The sequence below is a fragment of the Symphalangus syndactylus genome, chromosome X (assembly GCF_028878055.3).
Source record: "Symphalangus syndactylus isolate Jambi chromosome X, NHGRI_mSymSyn1-v2.1_pri, whole genome shotgun sequence".
Classification (NCBI taxonomy): Eukaryota; Metazoa; Chordata; class Mammalia; order Primates; family Hylobatidae; genus Symphalangus; species Symphalangus syndactylus.
Genome location: NC_072447.2, coordinates 118,706,055 through 118,719,462, shown reverse-complemented (window position 1 = coordinate 118,719,462; position 13,408 = coordinate 118,706,055). Strand labels below are relative to the sequence as shown.

Sequence of the window (13,408 nt, the reverse complement as noted above, 5' to 3'; positions counted from 1 at the left end):
TTTTATTTTTAATTTTTTGAGGAACCTCTATACTTTTTCCATAATGGCCGTAGCATTTTACATTCCCACCAATACTGTACAAAGGTTCCCTTTTCTCCACATCCTCACCAACACTTGTTATCTTTTGACTTTTTGATTACAGCCATCCTAACAGGTGTGAGGTGATATCTCATTGTGGTTTTGATTTACATTTTTCTGATCATTAGTGATGTTGAGTATTTTTTCATATGCCTATTGATCATTTGTATGTCTTTTGAGAAATGTCTATTCAGGTCCTATGATGATTTTTTAATCAGGTTATTTGTTTTCCTGCTAGTGAGTTTCTTATATATTTTGGATATTAGCCCCTTATCAGACGTGTAGTTTGCAAATATTTTCTTCTATACCATAGGTTGTCCCTTCACTTTGTTCATTGTTTCCTTTGCTGTGCAGAAGCTTTTTAGTTTGATGCAATCCTGTTTGTTTCTTTTTCTTTTTTTTTTTTTTTTTGGATGGAGTCTCGCTCTGTCGCCAGGCTGGAGTACAGTGGAGCGATTTTGGCTCACCGCAACCTCTGACTCCCTGGTTCAAGCTATTCTCCTGCCTCAGCCTCCTGAGTACCTGGGATTACAGGCATGCACCACCATGCCCAGCTAATTTTTGTATTTTTAGTAGAGACGAGGTTTTACCATGTTGGCCAGGATGGTCTCGATCTCCTGACCTCATGATCCACCTGCCTCGGCCTCCCAAAGTGCTCAGATTACAGCCGTGAGCCACCACGCCTGACCTCCTGTTTGTTTCTTATTTATTTTGGATATTAGCCCCTTATCAGATATATAGTATGCAAATATTTTCTCCATACCAAAGGTTGTCTCTTCCCTTCATTGATTCTTTTCTTCACAGAAGCTTTTTAGTTTGATGCAATCCCATATGTCTATTTTTGCTTTTGGGGTCATATTTAAAAATCCTTTGTCCAGACCAATGTTTAGATGCTTTGCCCCTATGTTTTCTTCTAGTGTTTTACAGTTTCAGGTCTTACATTTAAGTCTTTAATCCATATTGAATTGTTTTTTGTATATGCTGTGAGATCAGGGTCCAGTTTCATTCTTCTACATGTTGATATCCAGTTGTCCCAACACTGTTATTGAGAAGACTGTTTTTTTCCCATTATGTGTTCTTAGGGCCTTTGTCAAAAATGAGTTGACCATAGATATGTAGGCTTATTTATTGGCTTTCTATCCTATTCTGTTGGTTGATGTGTCTGTTTTTATTTCAGTACTATGCTGTTTTGATTGCTGTAGCTTTTGTAGTATATTTTGAAATCAGGTAATATGATGCCTCTTGCTTTGTTCTTGGTAACAGTTGTATTGGCTATTCTGGGTGTATTGTGGCTCCATATGAATTTTATGATTATTTTGTTTGATCTCTACGGAAAATGTCATTGAAATTTTGATAAGGATTGTGTTCAATCTGCAGATCACTTTGTGTAGTATGGACATTTTAACAATATTAATTTTTCCAACTCATGAGTACAGGATATTTTTCCATTTATGTGTGTCTTAATCAATTTTTTATAGTTTTATGGTACAGATATTTCACCTCCTTTTTAAACATTTATTCCTAAGTATTTTGTTTATTTATTTTTGATGCTATTGTAAATGGGATTGTTTTATTTCTTTTTCAATAATTTATTGTTAGCATATAGAAATGCAACTGATTTTTGTATGTTGATTTCATATCCTACAGCTTTACTGAATTTATTATTTCTAACAGTTTTCTGGTGGAGATTTTAGGGTTTTCTATAGATAAGATTATGTCATCTGCAAAGAGACTATTTTTCTTTATCCTTTTTAGTTTGGATATCTTTTTTTTTTTTCTTGCCTCATTACTATGGCTAGGATTTCCAGGATCATCCTGAATAGAAGTGGTGAGAGTAGATATCTTTATTTGGTTCCTGAACTTAGATGAAAAGCTTTTGGCTTTTCACCATTGAGTATTATATTAACTGTGGAGTTGTCATATGTGGCTTTTATCATGTTGAGTTTCATTTTTTCTACACCTTATTTGTTGGTAGTTTTTTTAAATCACAAAAGGATGTTAAATTTTGTTGAATGCTTTTTTCTGCATCTATTCAGATGACATATGATTTTTGTCCTTCATTCTGTTAATGTGGTGCATCACATTTATTGATTTGTGAAAGTTGAACCATCCTCATATCCCAGGGATAAATCCCACTCGATCATGGTGTGTGATCTGTTAATGTGCTGTTGAATTCAATTTACTACTATTTTACTGAGGATATTTGCATCTATATTCAACTGGGATATTGGCCTCTAATTTTCTTTTCTTGTACTCTCTTTGTATGGCTTTGGTATCAGAGTAATGTTGGCCTTGTAAGGTGAGTTTAGAAGTATTCTCATCTCTTTATTTTTTTGAAGAGTTGGAGAAGGATTGGTGTTAATTCTTCTTTAAATGTTTGGTAAAATTCACCTGTGAAGCCTTTGTTCTTGGGCTTTTCTTCATGGAGAGGTTTTTGATTACTGATTCAATCTTATTCTTGATTGATCTGTTTCAATTTTCTATGTTTTCATGATTCTTGTTAAGTTTTATATTTTTATGAGTTGATCCATTTCTTCAAGGTTATCCAATTTGTTGCAGTATAATTGTTCATAGTCTTTTATGATTCTTTGCATTTTTGTGGTATCAGTTGTAAGGTCTCCTCTTTTATTTATAATTTTATTTATTTGAGTCTTTTGCCATTCTTTAATCTTTCTTAAGGTTTGTAAATTGTTTATATTTTCAGTATACTAACTTTTTAGTTTCACAGATCTTTTCTCTTGTTTTCCTGGTTTCTATTTGCCTTGTTTCTGCTCTGATTTTTATTATTTCCTTCATTTTGCCAACTTTTAGCTTAATTTATTCTTCTTTTTCTACTTTCTTGAAGTGTAAATTTAGATGTTTTATGTGAGATCTTTCTTTTTCTCAATGTAGGCATTTATCACTATAAAATTCTTTCTTAGAACTGCTTTTGCTGCATCCAGTACATTTTAGTATGTTGTGTTCCCATATTTGTTTGTCTCCAATTATTTTTTGATTTCCCTTTTATTTGTTTTTTGACCCATTGGTTGTTCAGAAGTGTGATGTTTAATTTCCATACATTTGTGAATTTTCCAGTTTCCCTCTTATTACTGATTTCTAGTTTCATACTATTGTGGTCAGAATTGATGCTTGATAATATTTCATACTTAAATTTTTTAAGACTCATTTTGTGGCTTAACATACGACCTATCCTGGAGAATATTCTGTGTGCACTTGAGAAGAATGTGTATTCTGCCGCTATTGGATGGAATGTTCTGTATATGTCTGTTAGGTTTATTTGCTCTAGAGTTTTGTCCTGGTATACTGTTTCCTTATTGATTTTTCTGTCTGGATGGTCTATCCATGGTTGAAAATGGGGTATTGAAGTCCCCTACTATTATTGTATTGCTATCCATTTCTCCCTTCAGTTCTGTTACTATTTGCATTATGTATTTGGGTTTTCTGATGTTGTGTACATATATATTGCTTTCTCTTTCTTCCTACGGCAAACCTGCAGCTGTTGAATACAAATGGAAATGTTTTTCTCTCCACTAGACATTTTTATAAACCAACATGTCTCTTTAATGTTGTTTCTATACTTTTCAGTCTGGTTGATCCACAGGAATGAAAGAGAAAAATGCCACAAATTATCTTGTTTAGTCCTATGACCTACACCTAAGTGTCTTTTAGGCAGACTTGATAGAAGTATGTTTTATTGCTAAAGGGATGAAGTGGGACTGCTGAATAATAAAACCCAAGATTTATTGAGTTCTTATTAATACATATGTACATAGCATTGTACTGTATGCTTTAAGCATTATCTTGTGTGATCCTCAGAATAACACTATGAGAAGAGTACTCTGATGCTACTTTCACAGATGAGGAAACATAGGCCAGAGGTTAAGTAATCTGCTCAAGTTTACCCATGTTGTAGGTGTAAAATCTAGGATTCCGAGTCTTTGCCACATCAAAGAATGTTTGTTCTACCACATCACCTGTGGGAAATAAAGTTATGTGTCCCTTCTAAGGAATTAATATACCTGCTTAGTTTGTGGATTAAGTTATATTTGTTTTTGAAAAGTGTTATATCTGTTTTCTGTTTTTATATTTTTCAGGAATTGCCACACTGTCTCCCACAATGGTTGAACTAATTTACATTCCCACCAACAGTGTATAAGTGTTCCTTGTTTGCTGAAACCACACCAGCATCTGTTATTTTTTTACTTTTATTAATAGCCATTCTGACTGGCATAAGATGGCATCTCATTGTGGTTTTGTTTTGCATTTTTCTAGTGATCTGTGATGTTGAGCTTTTTTTCATATGATTGTTGACCATATGTATGTCTTATCTTGAAAAATGTCTGTTCATGTCCTTTGCCTACGTTTTAATGTTTTATTTTCTTGTAAATTTGTTCAAGTTCCTTATAGATGCTGGATATTAGACCTTTGTGACATGCATAGTTTGCAAACATTTTCTCCATTCTGTAGGTTGTCTGTTTGCTGATAGTTTCCTTTGCTGTGAAGAAGCTCCTTAGTTTAATTAGATCCCATTTGTCAAGTTTTGCTTTTATTGCAGTTGCTTTTGGCATCTTCGTCATAAAATCTTTGTCCATTCCTATGTCCAGAATGATATTGCCTATATTGTCTTCTAGGGTTTTTATAGTTTTGGGTTTTATATTTAAATCTTTAATCCATCTTGAGTTAATTTTTATATACGGTGGAAGGAAGGAGTCCAGTTTCAATTTTCTGCATATGGCTAGCCAGTTATCCCAGCAAAAGCAAAGACATGGAATAAACTTAAATGCCCATCAGTGATAGACTGGATAAAGAAAATGTGGTACATATACACCATGGAATACTATGTAGCCATAAAAAAGAACGAGATCATATCCTTTGCAGGGACATGGATAGAGGCCATTATCCTTAGTAAACTAATGCAGAAACAGAAAATCAAATACTGTGTATTCTCATTTAAAAGTGGGAGATAAATGATCAGAAAATATGGACACATAAAGGGAAACAACACACACTGGGGCCTATTGGAGGGTGGAGAACGGGAGGCGGGAGAGGATCAGGAAAAATAACTAATGGGTACTAGGCTTAATACCTGGATGATGAAATAATCTGTATAAATCTCCATGACACAATTTTACCTGTATAACAAACCTGCCCATGTACCCCTGAACTTAAAAGTTAAAAAAAAATGTGTATATCTGTTTTCTCTGTATACCTCCACAGGGTATTAGACCATATACATATTTGCATTATAATATTTAATATAAATTTTAATATGTTGAGAAATTTGATGAAATTGCATCCTTGAAATAATAAACAGTACATTCCATGGCATGTTTCAACACTTCAGTTGCAAATCATTCAGGAAATACTGAGTACCTTTTTTGTGTCAAGCATTCTGTAGAAGTGCCAGGTATTTACCGGTGATTAAGACAGGTATCATTACCCTCAGGAGGCTCACAGTCATTGGATTATTCTTTATGGAGTGCTTTGTTTAAGAGTTCTTTCTAAGCCTTCTATGGCTCTTAAAAATGTAAATTACAGAGATTATTACTTACTGTGGTGGTTAATTTTGTGTATCACCTTGACTGAATGAGGGGATGCCCAAGTAGCTGGTAATACATTATTTCTGTGTGTGTCTGGGAGGGTGGTTCTAGAAGAGATTAGCATTTGAATCAGTGGACTGAGTAAAGAAGATCACCTTCATCAATGTGGGTGGGCATCATTCACTCCATTGAAGGCCCTAAGAGAACAAAAAGGTGAAAGAAAGTTGAATTGCTATCGCTACTTAAGCTTGGACATCCATCTTCCCCTGCCCTCAGACATCAGTGCTCCTTGTTCTTAGCCTTTGGACTTGAACTGTAACTTACACCATTGACTCCCCTGGTTCTCAGGCTTTGGAGTTTGCACTGGGGTCCACCGTTAGCTTTCCTGAGCAGATAATGTTAGATCATGGAATTTCTCAGCCTCCATAATCATGTGGGCTCCTGGGCAGATGGCAGATCATGGGACTTCTCAGCCTTCCTAATTGTGTGAGCCAATTCCTCATAACAAATCTCTTTTTTATATATGTCTATATATCCTATTGGTTTTGTTTCTCTGTAGAACCCAGACTCATGTGCCATCGTGCTTTGGAAGTACATAACATGTTTGATTTCATATATTCACAGCTGGAGGGGAATTTTCCTTAGAATCATATCTTGAGTCTCACCTATATCTAATTTAGATATTTAGATGAGATGTTAGACTTTAGACTTTTGTGTTGATGCTGGAATGAGTAAAGACTTTTGGGGTCATTGGGATGGAATGAATGTATTTTGCATGTGAGAAGGACAGGTATTTGGTGGGCATCAGTGGCAGAGTACTCTTGACTGACTGTCTGTATCTCCCCCAGTTTCCTATGTTGAAATGCTAACAACCCCTCCCCCCATTGCAATGGTATTAGGAGGTGCGGCCTTTGGGAGTTGATTAGATCATGAGGGCAGAACCTTCATGAATGTGATTAGTGCCCTCATCTTTAAGAGACCTCAGAAAGCTCCCTTATGCCTTCTGACAAGGACATGACAAGAAGACAAGTCTATGAACAAGGGAGCATACCCTCACCAGATACCAAATCTTCCAGCACCTTGATCTTGGACTTTCTAGCCTTCAGAACTGTGAGAAATAAATTCCTGTTGTTCATAAGTCATCCTGTCTATGATACTCTGTTATAGTATCCCCAACAGACTGAGACTTACTATTTGGTCTATACCTTACTTACTTTTAAAAATAATAAGATTGTTTGAAATAAAAGCAGTCAATAACCTCTATGTCCATCCCATATAACCAGTTGATAAAGAAGAGCCAAGTAATGAATGGGATGGGAGAACAAATATAGCAGAAAACCCAAGCTAAAGTAAATTATTATGATTTTGTTTAAAATTTAGTTATGAGCCTCCTGGCAGACAAGGAATACATTAATGCACTTAGATTGTTATTTTCTCTAGGCTTTGGACATCATTCAGTACTGCATTTGCTGAACCTTAAATGTAGTAAACGCTGTTATATATTGTTCAGAGTACAGGCTTTGCAGTAGGACAAATGCTTTAATGCCCAGTTCTTTTACTAGTTATGAAACTTTATGTTAATTTCACCCCTCTACATTGCTACAGTACTACACAGAATTGAGTAGATGAAATGAGAATTGCACAGATTGCCTAGCATAGCATCTCATGCAAAGTAAGTTTCCTTCAGTTGGGTATTTTAAACATATACCTGGCCAGAGATACTTTGTTGTGAAAATTATATCCTAATTCAGATGGAGGCTTTACATTGTTCATCTGCAGGATTACCCGTAGGCAGCTACCAAACTTGTTTTGTAAACAAGTATTATCTACTTAAAAGTCTAGCAGTTGCTCAGTTGAAATTGCAGATTTTCCCCATTATGTAAAAGAGATGACTTTAAGCCAAAAAGTACTAAGATAACTTCCTTAGCAACAAAATAACTTTAATATGGTTCTTAAAGGACACTTGAATTTTGAGCTGGAATGCTATCTCAGTGGGCCAACCAGAAGTAATTTATACCCTTAAAAAAATTTATCCTGCATTCTCAGTTGATGAATTTGCCTTACACCTCATTGAAAAACCGTCAGTTGGGAACCCCCTAATATTCCCACTTACAAACTTAACTACCCTTGCACCTATTGGATTATTCAGTATGGTTACAATGGAAGATGTGTCTTTCTACCTATCAAAGACACATATTCTCTAAATAAACAACTAAGTACTTCATTTTTGGGGGTGATTATTCTTCCTAAATCTTTGATTTCCCCTCTCTACCTGTATTGTTACATTCAGCATGAAAGCACGTGCTAGTATCTCCCGTTTGACAATGACCATAAAATTCCCACAATACTTCAAGCAATTGGCTTGTTTTTTTGCTAGTCTTCAAACCCAAGTCTCTTAAAAGAGTACTATATATATGCTGTTTCCACTTCATCACCTTCCACTCATTCTTAAACGCACTCTGTTTTAGCTTCCTACCTCATCTCACTGAAATTGATTGCTGAATCATCATGAACTCCATGTTGCCAGATATGGTCACTTCATACTCGCCTTTTTCGACCTCTCAGCAACTTTCTTCTCAGTTGAGTCCACCTTCTTTGAAAGATTCTTTTTTCTCAGCTTTTTGTGACCTATTGTATCCCAGTTTGTTTCCTTATCCCCCTGGGTACTCCTATTCTATTTATAAATAAATAGTTCTCAAATTTTAATGTACATTAAAATCACTTGGGAAGCTTGTTAAGATGGCAGATTTTGAGGGCTTATTCTCAAGAGTTTCTGATATAATAGTTCTGGATGAAGCCTAGGAATTTTTATCTTTAAGCAACACTCCAAAGGATTATGATGTAGATAGCTTATGAACCATACTTTTGAGAAACTTTGCTCCTTAGGTCTCATTTCTGTTCCTCACCTCTCTATATACTTTCTCCTTTGGAGAGCTCATCCATTTCTACTTTTGTCAATGCCTCTCAATCCTGGCTGCATAGAGAGTCATCTACAGATCTTTTGAAAAATGCCAATGTCCATTCCAGAGCAATTAAATCACAAGCTCTACAGATATATTAGACTGGGGCTTTGGTAGTTTTAAAGCCTTCCTGGGTTATTCTCATTTGCAGCCAGGATTGAGAACCGCTAATCTGTAGCCATATAACCCTTATAAGCTCAGCACTTTCCTCAGTGGTTGAAATCTATGTAGTCAATTGCCTGCTTGACATTACATTGCTATATCTCAGACACGTCAAACCTAAAATGGCCAATAAAGAACTGTTGATTCTGCACCCTATCCAGAAGATAGTGACTCATTACAGGAAACAGGGAGTCATCTTTGTTTTTTTTTAACCTTATTTTCTATATTCAAGTCATTAGTAACATTTGTTAGTTTTGTTTTCAGAATTTACCTCAACACTATCTCATTTTTCCATCTCCACTGTCACCATTCAAGTCCAAGCCACCATCCTCTGTTGTTTGGACTGTTGCAATAGCCTCTTAACTGGCCTTGCTTCTACATTTGTTTCTCCAATCCATACTCCACGTGGCAAAGTCAAGTGACTTAAAGACATACATTATCATGTCATCTCTTCCTTAAAACATCTCACTTAGAATAAACCCTGACTTACCTCTTCATCTTCAGCTCCACTATATTTCTTTTTTTAATTATTTTTACTTTTTTTCTCTTTGTATTTTTTTTATTTATTATTGTACTTTAAGTTTTAGGGTACATGTGCACAATGTGCAGGTTTGTTACATGTGTATCCATGTGCCATGTTGGTGTGCTGCACCCATTAACTCGTCATTTAGCATTAGGTGTATCTCCTAATGCTATCCCTCCCCCCTCCCCCCACCCCACAACAGTCGCCAGAGTGTGATGTTCCCCTTCCTGTGTCCATGTGTTCTCATTGTTCAATTCCCACCTATGGGTGAGAACATGTGGTGTTTGGTTTTTTGTCCTTGCGATAGTTTACTGAGAATGATTTCCAGTTTCATCCATGTCCCTACAAAGGACATGAACTCATCAGTTTTATGGCTGCATAGTATTCCATGGTGTATAGGTGCCACATTTTCTTAATCCAGTCTATCGTTGTTGGACATTTGGGTTGGTTCCAAGTCTTTGCTGTTGTGAATAGTGCCGCAATAAACATACGTGTGCATGTGTCTTTATAGCAGCATGATTTATAGTCCTTTGGGTATATACCCAGTAATGGGATGGCTGGGTCAAATGGTATTTCTAGTTCTAGATCCCTGAGGAATCGCCACACTGACTTCCACAATGGTTGAACTAGTTTACAGTCCCACCAACAGTGTAAAAGTATTCCTATTTCTCCACATCCTCTCCAGCACCTGTTGTTTCCTGACTTTTTAATGATGGCCATTCTAACTGGTGTGAGATGGTATCTCACTGTGGTTTTGATTTGCATTTCTCTGATGGCCAGTGATGATGAGCATTTTTTCATGTGTTTTTTGGCTGCATAAATGTCTTCTTTTGAGAAGTGTCTGTTCATGTCCTTTGCCCACTTTTTGATGGGGTTGTTTGTTTTTTTCTTGTAAATTTGTTTGAGTTCATTGTAGATTCTGGATATTAGCCCTCTGTCAGATGGGTAGGTTGCAAAACTTTTCTCCCATTCTGTAGGTTGCCTGTTCACTCTGATGGTAGTTTCTTTTGCTGTGCAGAAGCTCTTTAGTTGAATTAGATCCCATTTGTCAATTTTGGCTTTTGTTGCCATTGCTTTTGGTGTTTTAGACATGAAGTCCTTGCCCATGCCTATGTCCTGAATGGTAATGCCTAGGTTTCCTTCTAGGGTGTTTATGGTTTTAGGTCTAACATGTAAGTCTTTAATCCATCTTGAATGAATTTTTGTATAAGGTGTAAGGAAGGGATCCAGTTTCAGCTTTCTACATATGGCTAGCCGGTTTTCCCAGCACCATTTATTAAATAGGGAATCCTTTCCCCATTTATTGATTTTGTCAGGTTTGTCAAAGATCAGATGGTTGTAGATGTGTAGTATTATTTCTGAGGGCTCTCTTCTGTTCCATTGGTCTATGTCTCTGTTGTGGTACCAGTACCATGCTGTTTTGGTTACTGTAGCCTTGTAGTATAGTTTGAAGTCAGGTAGCATGATACCTCCAGCTTTGTTCTTTTGGCTTAGGATTGACTTGGTGATGCGGGCTCTTTTTTGGTTCCATATGAACTTTAAAGTAGTTTTTTCCAATTCTGTGAAGAAAGTCATTGGTAGCTTGATGGGGATGGCATTGAATCTATAAATTACCTTGGGCAGTATGGCCATTTTCACAATATTGATTCTTCCAACCCATGAGCATGGAATGTTCTTCCATTTGTTTGTATCCTCTTTTATTTCATTGAGCAGTGGTTTGTAGTTCTCCTTGATGAGGTCCTTCACATCCCTTGTAAGTTGGATTCCTAGGTATTTTATTCTCTTTGAAGCAATTGTGAATGGTAGTTCACTCATGATTTGGCTCTCTGTTTGTCTGTTATTGGTGTATAAGAATCAATCAATCATTCCTTGGGCTGCACATTGGCAGTCTTACTTTGGAGTATTTGAGCAAACTTGGATTAAAACTCTGGGGAAGATCTGTTCTCAAAGGATTTCTGTACCTACTTTTAAAAAATACTATAAAGCAATGCAATTTTATTTAAATGTGCTTTCCTAAATTCATATACAAAAGATGGTAATCAAAAACATCTAAGAAGGTTTGGAGACGACCCTTTACCAAAACAAGGGTCAAGCCTTGGGTCTTGCCAAGAGATGGTCTTGTTTTCATGGTTTAGTAATTTCTTCATTTTGAGTCATGGCTTGTTCCCTTACAGCAGGAAGAGGACCTGAGGCCAAGTTCATACTCTGCTGCACTGGTGGACTGGTGGGGGCTGTAATGTTCATCTGAGAGGGCATGGCCTTCCTGGGGTCCTGCCATGTTGTCTGATCGATGTGATTTAAGAAGTTTCGCTTGCCAGAAGATGTCTTCCCCATCTCCCAGCTTGCTGGCAGAGGTACATCATCAGGTATCTCCAAAGAGGACTGTTGAAGATGTTGAGCTGTGGGTGTAGCAGCTGGGCCAGACTACTCTAGTGGCAGTCCCAGGAGAAACAGCTCCCAACTGCAGAGAAGCTGGAGAGAAGCTGCAGAGAGCTGGAACATGCTGTGAAGTCAGGGCTCCTGCAGAGCCTTTGTCAGTACTGGCCTGTCCAGAGTGGGATTTGGGCTCTTGCGGCTTGAAGGAGTCAGGCAGCTTCCAGAGCCTCATGGGCATGGTCTGGGGTATGTTGGCCGTCTTCGGGTTCATGACGGCGCTCAAGAGCGCCTCTGAGTCAGTCTCCAAGTCCTCCTGGACGTGCACGATCTGGTGCCCGGTGAAGAATGCCTATGGCACCGCCTGGGTCACCGGGGAGGTTGGGGTGCTGGTCGCCTGGGCCTGGACGGCAGACCCTGCCCCTGGGAGGGTTGCGCAGGCGTCTGCCCTTGGCCCTCGAGGGACGGTTGAGATGGTGGCTGCTGCTCAGGATCCATCCTTTCTGCCTTCTGCGACGTGGAACCCTGACCAGGCGAGCGAGGGCTCCACCAGGACTCCCCGGCTCGACGGGCCGAGATGACAAAGGTGGCAAGTGCTTCGGGCCAGGTGGCGCTGGGTGGCTGGAGCGGCCCTCTTCTCTCTCTCAGGGCCCCTGGGTGGGTAGGGGGGTGCTCCATGGCCCCTCATCCCCCATCCTGCGCCTCCGCCCCACCCTGCTCCCTGGCTCTACTGGTCTGTGTACCTACTTTTGATAAGCTTTATGAAGTCACTAGAGCTATTTAATTTCTCAAACAAGAATAATCACCCCAGAGGTTAACTCTTAAGGAATTGCAAAAGTTAATTAGATAAAACAGTTCTTTTTCCTTAGAAGCCGAGGGTTTGTCCCACAAAGATAAATCAAGTATTTTTTTTCTTGAATTTCTTTGTTTTTCTGTCAAGCCATTTTTATTTGTTATGTCCAATTCCACTGAACTCTTTAATTTCAATAGATTCTAAAAAGAAATCCCCTAGGGGAGAAAAAATAGTGAACAAAGAGAGAAAATAAGCATTTAAGTCAATGTTTACTTGTGATTAAGCATTGACATGGATAACCATGACATGGAGGAGCATGCACAACTGGCTATGCACTAATAAACAACATCCAAGAAGACACTGGATTCTTAAGAACATTTCCTTAATTACGGTCATGATCTGTGCCTTCCAAGTATAACAGTATGTGCAGTATTTTAACATTGGTAATAAGATCTCTATTTTCATTAGAGTTTTTCAAGTCATGACATGTAAACAAAGATGTCTGTCATATATTCCTAAGAAAGTGAAACCTTTCAGCTACAAAGTGTTTATCATTTTGAAAATATTTTAACATAAATGATAGACTTATGAAACTTTAAATGAAACCTCAAGAATTCTAGCATACTCAAAAGTTTCAAGGTATAGGTGTTTCTGTTTTCGTTTCCACTAACCCAAAGCAAGTTCTTTCTTTTGGCAACTCCACCACCAATTTCCTCTTTGTTTAATTTACTTTGTTTTGTGGAATGAGCAAAGCTTGTAACTCAATCTTCCCGAATCTTTTTTTTTTTTTTTTTAATGTTCTCTCCTTGGACTATCTCCCAGTTTCCTCTGTTCTAAAACCGGCGTAATGTAATTTTGATTCTGAATGTTATTTGGGGTGAGAAAACAAACTGAGAATGAAACTCTGATGGGAAAAATAGAAAATGCCATAATACCTGTTTGCCTGTACTTCATATTTCTCTTTCTCAAGAGACATTTA

The 13,408-nt window shown here is 37.6% G+C and overlaps 1 pseudogene; it reads right to left on the bottom strand.

Annotated features, from left to right (window-relative positions):
* Nucleotides 1-1,301: 1,301 nt before the first annotated feature.
* On the bottom strand, nucleotides 1,302-12,322 carry LOC129475380 (transcriptional coactivator YAP1-like; annotated as a pseudogene).
* Between the last annotated feature and the right edge of the window lie 1,086 nt (nucleotides 12,323-13,408).